We start from the raw sequence: 11,096 nt of genomic DNA, 5'->3' as shown, positions 1-11,096 counted from the left end.
CAGAAGCTCTCCTTGATCTCCCAGGCAGTCAATGCCTCCCTCTCTGGCCATATCATCCCCTATCACTGCCTATTTCTGTCTCTCCCTGCTTGCTGTGACTCCCTGAAGGCAGAGGCCAATGTGACCCCGGTGCCCCTCACCAAAGCCACCCAGAGCCAGGCCGCAGAGCCCCCATCACTGTCCGTGGAAAGCACCGGATGAAACCGGAAGGAGAGGAGGGGCAGCCAGGCTGCGTGGGGGAGCCTCTGTCTCCCAAGCTGCATCTCCCAGCAACATGGAGGACGCTGATCTTCCCCGTGTTTCGCTCTCTCCTCCCGCCCCGGCATTTGCCTGAGAAGCAAACTTTGGACTCAGCAGCGACCCCAGGGCTCCGTGGTTCTCTGTTCCTTCCAAGGCTCCAGGAAGCATCTTCTTACTCCAAGAAGTCCGGATCCGGCCCGGGGGGCTTCCTGGGGACTCTGTGAAGGGGACTCCCCCTCCCCACCGCAGTTCTCCCTCCCAGTCAGCCCTGTTCCCTGCCTCCAGTTCCCTGGGGGAGAAGAGAGGGTTTGGAAGAAGGTCTGGGAAGAGGCTGCCTGGCCTGAGACAAGGCCAGCCCTGCCTCTGTCTGGCCGGTGTCCCCAGCCCTCCCCGCACCCCCAATGTGCACCTGGCCCTTGGCTCCTGACCTCCTCTTCCAGGGGTTTATGCAGTGCTGATGCCCCTCAAAACTCCTGCCTGCTGCAGCTCCGATTCAGGCCCTGTCCCTGTGGATGTGCTGGACGCTGGCCTCTGTGAGTCATGTCCTGGCCTGATCCATCCCCTCCTGACCCCAGGTGGGACATACCCAGTGCTCTGCCTGGCTGCCCTAGCCCAAAAAAGAACGTCTGGACACGTTCCTCCCTACCAAGGTTGACGATGTGTCATTTGGAAAATCGTCTTGGCCAAGGCTGGTTTCCAGCCCTGTTGGAGTGAAGAGCAGAGACCACAGATCGGGACACTGAAGTCTGAGCTTGGCCTCCCTGTGACGTCACCACGGAACATGGGATTCTGTGTCCTCATCTGCAGAATGAGGACATTACCCAACCCAGTGCAGGTGCAGAAGCCCAAAGGACACATGTGCCCAGCCCTTCCCTCCCGGTAACCCAGTGGCCCCGCCTGGGGAGACACTGGCTACAAATGGGGGTCCCAATTTGTTCACCTCCACTGTACCCCACACTCATCCCAGCACTAACACATTTCCAGATATTGTGACTAAGAACACAGGCTTGGCCAGACCTTAATTTGAGTACAGCTCCCTATGAATTCGCTGTGTGACCCAGCAAAAGTTACTTAACCTCTCTGGACCTCAGTGCTATCATCTGTCACATGGGGATTCTAATGGGGAGTAAAAGAAATCATGTGCATAAAATGCTTGGCACAGAGACTAAATGTTAGCTAATTACGGTTGTTGGTATTATTGTTATCTGTCTGGAAGACTGGGGGCCAGGCTGCCTGGGCTCTATTTGTCTGAGGGGCAGGGAAGCCTCCCGGAAAGGAACTGACTCTAAGGAGACACCAAGGCACAGAGTCCTTTGCCCAGGGAGGCGGGCCCTGGACAGGTGAGTCTGGGCACAGGATGGTGGGTGCCTCTCACCCTTACTCCAGGGACTCATGGCGGCACCCAAGAGGGACCAAACCAGGCCAAAGGATCAAGCTTGGCCAAGCCTTCCCCACACCTCTGTGGGAGACTGGGGGCAACAGTGGACCTCTGGGGTCCAGCGACATTGGGAACCCAGGCTCTGGCAACCATGAGAGGCAGGCAGGGTCGGAGGGGCCTCTGGAGGGGGCCAGGGCCAGAGTGGAGACCGGTGGCGTCGGAAAACTCTTGGATCCCGCTCGAGGCGGTCTTTGCTTTCTGCCACAGGAGGTGACACTGAAACACAGAAATACTGCCTTGTGGCCAGAGTCATGATGCTGTTTGTACCCCCTGATTTTGTGAAATGAGAAACATGTTTGAGTTTCCCTTATCGAAAAAAAGGTTAATTGGGAAATTTGATGGTGTCTTCCATGAAGACACTCCAGCCACCTTTCAGCTGCCTGTGGCATTATAATGCCCTTTTTCCACTATAGGCTTGCAAGGCAGGATGCTTGTTTACTCAACAAATAATCTTTTTTAATTTTTATTTTTAATTGACAATAATTGCATCTATTAATAGAGTACAATGTGATATTCTGATATGTGTAGACATCATGAAACGATTTCACTCCACAAATAGGCACCTTCCATGCACCAGCCCCTGGTGATTCTGTGTTGGGCGAGGCAGACTCAGCCTGCCTACTGGAGCTGATCGGGGAGCCAGTTGCCCAGAGCTAAGGGAGCACAGCCTCAGAGCTGCACAGGCTGGGGTTCAGACCCCAGCTCGCCACTCACTGTGCAGAACCTCTGCTCACCCATCTTGCTGGAGTCACAGCAAGCCTGACTCAACATGGTTCCAGGAACGATGGAAAGAGAAACGAAAAATGAAATTTAAAAAACAGTAAAACTAAACATCATACCTTTTCAAATACCTACATATGAATAACTATATAGTTGTCCTTTTAGTTTAAATGCAGGTTTCAGGAGTGTGGTCACCTGGGTGAGGGAGAGCACAGGCCCTCAGTAGAAGCAAGTGATGGACGATGCTCTGGTTCTCGTGTTGGTGGTGGGCTCACAGGATTTATTATACACATACGCACATAAAAAGAAGCACAACTGGACCAGTCGTGAGCATACGGCATAAACCAAAGGCCGTAATGATCAGATCCTGGGTTCCTGAGGTCCTCCTAAGAATTAAAAACCAAAATGGAATGGTGTGGACAGGGAGCGTGGCTCATGCCTCCTCCCTGTCTCTCATCCTGGAATATGGCATTTCCTCACTTTGGAAAAGCAGATTTGTACCATCCCAACAAGTCTTAAAAGAAACAAAAGGTGTTTTTGCCTCCTGAGAAATCAGGGCTCCAGGAGCCCATCCGTCACTAGGCAGGCATGTGACGAACTTCGTGGGTGGCCCATGTCAGGTCCACCCTGTGTCGCCACTGCCTAGAGTGAGGCCACCTGTGCCCAACACACTGGGCTTGTGGTGCCGGCCACAGGGAATGGCTGCAGCTGAAGGAGGAGTCGGAGTGCCTCTCACCATAGCTATCATGTTAGGGTTCTTCAGAGAAACAGGACCAGTAGGATATGTAGATATATAGCACATAGATTAATATAGAAAGGAATTGACTGTCACAGTTTTGGAGATGGGTGAGTCTGCAGCCTGGAAACCCAGGAAAAGCTGATGCTTCCATTCAAGTCTGAAGGCAGCAGAATGCCAATGTACCAGCTCAAAGGCCACCAGGCTGGGAGAATTCTCTCTTACCTGGGGGAGGGTCTCCAATAGCCTTTTGTTCTATTCAGACCCTCAACGGATTGGATGAGGCCCACCTGTACTGGGCAGGAGCAGCTGCTTTACTTAATCCACCGACTCAAGTGTTAGTCTCGTCCAGAAATACCCTCGCCGACAGTGCCGGGGTAATGTCTGACCACATATCTGGGCACCCCATGGCCCAGTCAAGTTAACACAGTAAAATCAACCATCACAGCCACCAGGGGCCCAAGTGAGAGCCCGGCATCCAAGCGCCCGCTTACCTGGCCCAGGATACTGGCTCTTGCCGGCCTGCACTTTGGCGTCGTGGCCTGGCCTACGTCAAGGGGAGCATAAGACGCTGCCAAGAAGGTTCCTGGTGTCGTCGGTAGACTGAGGATGCTGGCAATGCCATCACCCCACCTCCTTTGTGAGTTTCCAGATTTAGCAAATAAAAATAAAAGAACTCCTGGTTACATTTGAATTCAGGTAAATGATGAGCAAGGCTCGAGTGCCTATCCCATGGAATCGTTGCATGCATTCCGTGCGTCTACCCCACTCACGGCTTCATCCTGTTTTCCTGCCATTCTGTTTCCTTCCGATTCCCTTGCTTCCTTCAGATTCAGAGGGATGGACAGAGACTAGGAATGGGGCCAGCCTGTATGCCCTGCCCTACTGTCTGCATGAGTCTCCCCCCAGTGGTCCTACTGTGTGTGCCAGGCCCCTGGGCAGCCTCCCACCTTTGGCAGAGCCCTCTTTCTCCTCTCTGTCCCCTCTCCTCTCTCCTCTGCCTAGACTGAAGTGCCTTGTTCCCTTGGTGCTCAGCTTTTGAATGAGACCACGTTGCTGGAGCACGATCTATCCATGCCCATCGCATGATGCTTGTGGCCCTGGTTTTCCAACAAGTGACCTGAGCCACTCCAGGTTACCCCTCCCATGGCATCTGTGTGGCCTCCAAGGTTCCTGAAGGGCAGACATCTTGGGCCCTGGGCCTGAAGAGCCCTCAGTGGATGTGCTGGTTTTGTGGCCACCCAGTGGGCAAGAGGCTTCTGTTTAGGGGGCCTACAAACCTTGAACCCCAGCAGACATGCTTGATGATCTGTGATAGACGGTCGTAAGGGGCAGGTGTCCTGGACTGAGAGGCAGGACCTCGTCTGCTACATCAGGTTATTGTGTAACCTGAGCAATCTGCTTCACTTTCAGGCCGGTTTCCTCATTGCAAGGGCCCTGCTTGTCCATCTGAAGTTTAGTCCTCCACCCAAAACCCAGTGATTCTGCTTATGGATAAAGCAGATGATCTGGCCAGTGTCAAGATTAGCAGAATGGAGAGGCTCAGCTAACAGCCAGTCTTCTCCAGAATAAATATTCATCCATTTGCTCAACAAATAGCAAAGATTTGCTCACTGATGGAGCCTAGAACAAAATCATCCACACACTTGAGATGCTCACAAAGTCTGACTTTCAGGGATGCCAGCTGAGCGGAGATTATGTTGGAAGAGTGATTTGGTCTTCCAAGATTAGACACTGAGCAGGCCTCTCTGGTTAATGCCAAAAAGGAGCCAGTTGAACTTGACATTGGCTGGAGTTCAAGTGTTGCCATTTTATTTGTGCTGTGCTTCGAGGGGCCATCAGAGAATGAGGGCCAGAGGAAGGGAGAGGTGGAGACGGGACTGCCTGACCAGCCGCTGTCTCCTGACTGTGCTGTACAGGACAGAGGGGACCTTGCTGGACGTGAGAGAATGAGCACATGATCCACTGCTCCCCCTGCTGTGAGACTCAACATCATCTCAGCGCCAAGCTTTCGCCAAATGACAGGTTGTGACCAAGTGATCCATAAGAACAGTTTATAAGGTCTTCACACCTGCACAATAGCAATAAAATTCATCCAAGCCCCAGGCTTCCAATCTAAGACATCACCTAAGCCTGAAACTCAGTACATAGGAAAACTGAGGCTCAGAGAGGAAGGCAACGTGATTTGCCAGGATTGCACGGGGAGATGGTCCTGTTCTAGCCACTGAACCCACTGAAGAATTCCATGTGGCCCCATCACGGGACCCCTGCCCCATAAAACCTCCAAGATGCCAGTTTCAGCTTCAACAGAGTGTGAAATGGAGCGGCCCATGCAGGGAGGAGGGAAAAAACAACAGCAGAGTCTGCATGGCCGGCGAGGCTGCATGTTCCCCGCTTTGGGCCATGGGGAAGGCTTTACCTCTGCAGGATGGTGACTCTGCACACCAGTAACTATTCATTGTGTGGCTGTAGAAAGTCAGACATCAATCCAAAGGTACTCCCCCTCCAGTTTCGAGACAAGGACAGTTGGATGATGGAAAGATTCTACACTGAGACCAAACATACATCAGCCGGTTTTGGCAGCGTCTGGAATCCAGGCTGCACTTGAGGCCAGCTCAGCCCCTCCGCCAGGCTCTAACATGTTGCCAGTCTCTCCCCAGTCCCTGTGCTTGATGAAGGGACAGCCCGAGTAGACAGAGGAGATGAATTCCAGGAATCTGATCTTTCAACACCCAAGGCACTGGAGCCTGGGGGCGAGAAATTCTTTCCTGTGTCTTTAAGTAGCTTCCATGTTTCTCAGCGCCAAACAGGACAGCCCTAGATTTTCTGATCTCTTCTCATTCACTCATCTACCAACAAAAAGGCAGGGAGCACCAACTGTGTGACAGGCCACTGCAGCCCAGAACCCTCCTGTCCTGGGGCCCCTGCATCCCCCCATCTCAAGGCACACACTACCCCAGCTTGCACCTGCCTCTGTTGTGTCTCATTCTCCACCCAGACCATGAGTGTTCATGGGCAGACACAATAGGGTCCTTGGAGATGATCAGGTTAAGATGAGGTCACCTGGTGCCGTGGTTCACACCTGTAATCCCAGCACTTTGGGAGGCCGAGGCGGGTGGATCAAGAGGTCAAGAGTTCAAGACCAGCCTGGCCAACATGGTGAAACCCTGTCTGTACTAAAAATACAAAAATTAGCCGGGTGTGGTGGTGGGTGCCTGTAATCCCAGCTACTCAGGAAGCTGAGGCAGAAGAATTGCTTGAACCCAGGAGGCAGAGGTTGCAGTGAGCCGAGATTGCGCCATTAATTCCAAAGGTTAGTGGGGTTAGTGATTAGTGCCCACTCCAGACTGGGCAACAGAGCAAGACTCTGTCTTGGAAAAAAAAAAAAAAAAAAGAGGTTATGAGGTGGGTCCTGATCAGACACTGTTGTGTCCTTATGAAGTGGGGGGGGTCTGGACACAGACAACCTCCTGGGAGAGCCCCACACGATGATAAAGGCAGAAATCAGAGTGATGCCTCTACCAGCCGACTGAAGTCACAGATCACCAGAAGCCAGGAGACTGGCCTGGGACAGAGCAGGACAGAGCCAGCCCTGCCGAACCCTCTATCTCAGAGCCCCAGCCTCCAGAACTGCAGAACAACAACCATCTATGATTACACTGCCCAGTGTGCGTTGCTTTGCGATGGCAGCTGATGTGGTTTGGCCGTGTCCCCACCCCAATCTCATCTTGAATTGTAGTTCCCATAATCCCCACGGGTCCTGGGAGGGACCCAGCGGGAGGTGACTGAATCACGCAGGAGTTTTCCCTGTGCTATTCTCGTGATAGTGAGTGGATTCTCACAAGATCTGATGGTTTTATAAAGCGCTTTTCTCCCTTTGCTTGGCACTTTTTCCCATGGCCCTGTGAAGAAGGTGCCTTGCTTTCCCTTCCCCTTTCGCCATGATTGTAAGTTTCCTGGGGCCTCCCAGCCAGACAGAACTGTGAGTCAATTAAACCTCTTTCCTTGGCCGGGCGCGGTGGGTCATGCCTCTAATCCTAGCACTTTGGGAGGCCAAGGTGGGCAGATCACCTGAGGTCAGGAGTTCGAGACCAGCCTGGCTAACATGGCGAAACCCCGTCTCTACTAAAAACACAAAAATTAGCTGGGCATGGTGGTGCACACCTGTAATCCCAGCTATTCAGGAAGCTGAGGCAGGAGAATCACTTGAACCCAGGAGGCAGAGGTTGCAGTGAGCTGAGATCAATCAAGCCTCTGCACTCCAGCCTGTGCAACAGAGAGAGACTCTATCTCAAAAAAAAAAGGAAAGAAAAAAAAAAGAAAACATCTTTGCTTTATAAATTACACAGTCTCAGGTATTTCTTCATAGCAGCGTGAGAATGGACTAATACAGCAGCCTTTGCAAGTGAGTAGAGATTTGGGTGGAAATTTGGTGGGAACAAGTGCTAGTTGAACGTGTACAATGAGATAAGCCAACATCTTGCCTTTGAGGTAGGAGTCAGGTGAGGCTGATGACCATGCATGCTGAGCATTTTTTACATAACAGACAGACATCCTCTCATGCTTCCGTGTCTGCTCACCTGCCCCTGCTCAGCAGTCACTAGCACTGCCCTCTACTTTGATACGAGAAGAAGGAACATGGCTGGGTGGTTTGCTGGGGCTGGCTGTGGGACGGGAGCCCAGGTGGCCTGACTCCAGAGCCCAAATTCCTAAATGACAAGTTCTCCTATACTGCCAGCAGGTGTGTGCCGTCCAGCTCTGCCTTTCACTGGCTGTGCTGTTTAAACACACCTCTGTGAGACTCGGTTTTCCCATCTACAAAATGGAGTCTTCCTCGAAGAAGAGGTAAGGAAAGGAGGCAGGGGACGTGCCCAGGACTAAACCTGCAGAGGTGACTTCCTTGAGGGACAAATAGCACAGACATGTGTACTGATGGTTCTCAGACAAGGTGGACCATGCTGAGGGCCATCTGAGTCAGATAGAGAGAGGGCAGAGGGGTGTGCCTGCCACCTGCGTGGGTGCCATCACACTGTCACCCCTGGCAGGGGAGAGCTGGGATGTGGACACTGTCACCACATCCTGAGTCTGAAATCCAGTGGGTGTCCAAGCGAGCCCCAGGGAAAGGGTCACCCATCGCCATGCTCAGGAGAAGTCAGTGCTTGGGCTTGTCCCCTGGACCTTGGGGTGCTGGGTGCTGCAGGTCCCTGCCCTGCCACAGACTTTGGAGGGAAGAGTGAGAGCCTCTCCAGCTGGTCACCTCTGGTCCCACTCACGTGGCCAAAGACAGTGCAGGAGGGTGGGAGCAGTGATGGGGAACAAGTTTGTATAAAGGCCTACCCTCAGGCTGCCTATTCGCACAGTTCCCCAGCTCACCACACACACTAGGCGTTTCACCGGCTCCTGTCCCACCATGTCATCATGGCCTTGGTTCCCACCGAACAGAGCCACCTGGAGAGAGCAGACTCCCCTGTTCCCCACTTTCGCCCGGGCTGTGCTTCTCCCTGCCCTGAGCAATCTGCCCGCTCCACTGACATGGGGTGTCCTTCCCGTGCACGTCAGTTGGGCACATACCCCGGCCTGGAAAGGACAGAGGCCCTCAGGAGCGAGGCCAGGAGTTCCATGGCATTTGAGGCTCTCCGCAATGGGCCTGCCTGGCCTCCCAGCTTCCACCTCCTCCATTGCTGGCGGGGACCTTCCCGTCACGCCATGCACAACCCCCACGCGCGGCCAGGCTCCCCCCAGACTGTTGTGCACAGTTTCTTCTGCCAGAAATGCTCTTCCCACCCTTCCCCACCCACAGAAGCCCAGCTCTTGGTTCAAGCATTCTTCAACATACTCTGCTGCTGTGGCTCCCCCAGGGCCCCAGGGCCCCAGGGCCCCAGGGCCGGCCTCTGTCTCACCTTCCTGCTCCAGAGCTCTACTCTGGACGTGGAAGTCAGATGAATTCCCTAAAATATGCCAAAGAGCTTGCATCTGTCCTGCGCGAAAACCAGCCGTGGCTCCCATGCGTGCAGGAAACCCCATCTCCTCACCTGGCCTCCACGCCCTGTGCCTCCGTGCCTGCCAGCCGTCCCCTCTCACACCCTGGTCTTGTTCTCCTCTTTCTTTGGGGCCGGACACACCTGGGTTTACATTTCTGTTCCCATGTGACCGTGGACATGCCACCCACACTCACTGAACTGGGCCTTTCTTTTTTTTTCTTTTTTCTTTTTCAGACAGGGTCTCACTCTGTCATCCAGGCTGGAGTGCAGTGGCACAGTCACAGCTCACTGCAGCCTTGACTTCCCAGGTTCAAGCAATCCTCCCACCTCAGCCTCCTGAGCGCCGGGGCTACAGGCATACGCCACCATGCCCAGCTAAGTTTTTGGATTTTTTGTAGAGATGGGGTTTCACCACGTTGTGAATTGGGACTTTTTAAGTTTCCTTGCAGCTCTGAGGTTCTCATGCGGGAGGAGATGCCAAGTTGGGAACATCTGTTCAAGGGGTCACCAGGCCACTTGGAAAAGGAGTCTCCCAGAGTCGGCCCCCCAAGAACATCTGCAAAGGGCTCATGTGCGACCCTGCAGTTTGATCTACATAAACCACTAACCTTTGGAGTCTTAGAGAGGATTAAAATAGGAACCATCTCTGCCTCCCACACGGGGTAGACAGTTTTCACAGTTCACACAGCTCTTTGGCTCAGAGATCCGGGACTGCCGTTCCAGCATTTTCAGACATGACGATCAATACTTTAAAAATGGATTAAAAGGAAAGGTGAACAACAGCAATGACAGCAGGATGTCTGGTTACCAAGACCTTCACCTGCCTGCCGGTATATCTCCTTTTGCTTCTGAAAAAGCCTAGAGTGGGGCCTGCACAGACACACACAAGCACACACACATGCTCACACATGCCAGCACACACACACAAGCACACACACATGCCCGTACATGCCAGCACACACACACACACAAGCACACACACATGCTCACACATGCCAGCACACACACACATACAAGCACACACACATGCCCGTACATGCCAGCACACACACACACAAGCACACACACATGCCCGTACATGCCAGCACACACACACACACAAGCACACACACATGCCCGTACATGCCAGCATACACAAACACACATGCTCACACATGCCAGCACACACACACATGCCCACACATGCCAGCACACAGACACACATGCCCACACATGCCAGCACACAGACACACACAAGCACACACACACGCCCACACATGCCAGCACACACACACACACGCGTGGACGCTACTCACCGGGTGAGTTTTCTGCGAGGCCGGCAGAACTTGAGCTCTGGGGCTCCTCACTTGCAGGGCCTCTTCTAAGGTCTGGAAGGAGAAGAGGGTCGTGGACATAGAGGAACAGCCAAAGTCAAGGCTGGGAAGTTAGGAAAAGTCAAATCCAAGAGGAGACCAGCAGGCCAGGGCGAGGCTTTCCATGACAACACCTGTGAGGAGAAGGGACAATTCAGGTGGCTCCACATTTGGGCACAGAGTTGGTCCCAAGAGATACCCTTGAGGTCACCCATCCCCACCTTTGTACAGATGAGGAAATCCAGGCCCAGTGAAGCAGCAGCCCGCTGTCCTTACCCCTGTGGCCTTTTCTTCGGGCTACCAGCTGGCGGTGGGAAGGACATGAAGGCTTGGCCTCTGGTTCACCGAGAACAAGGAGCTCCAGGAAGCAGCATTTGTTCATTGGACAAATATTGATTGAGCTCCTCTGTGCCAGAACCCCAGCTAGGTCCTTCAGGGTTGCAAGGTGCAGTCTCTGTCCCTAGTGAGCTCCTGGCAGTGCTGAGCAGACAGCAGGCCATTCAGGAAGGGGATGCTGGAGGTGAGGGGTGAGAGCTTCCAGGAGCCACAAGTGGCTTGGCAAGGCTAGAGCACTGGGGGCGGGGGAGCCAGCCGCTCAGCACTCGCTGACACTTGCCTGAGAGTCGGGG

Source organism: Trachypithecus francoisi, unplaced genomic scaffold (assembly GCF_009764315.1).
Source record: "Trachypithecus francoisi isolate TF-2019V2 unplaced genomic scaffold, Tfra_2.0 Lachesis_group3, whole genome shotgun sequence".
NCBI lineage: Eukaryota > Metazoa > Chordata > Mammalia > Primates > Cercopithecidae > Trachypithecus > Trachypithecus francoisi.
This window is presented reverse-complemented; position numbering follows the sequence as displayed.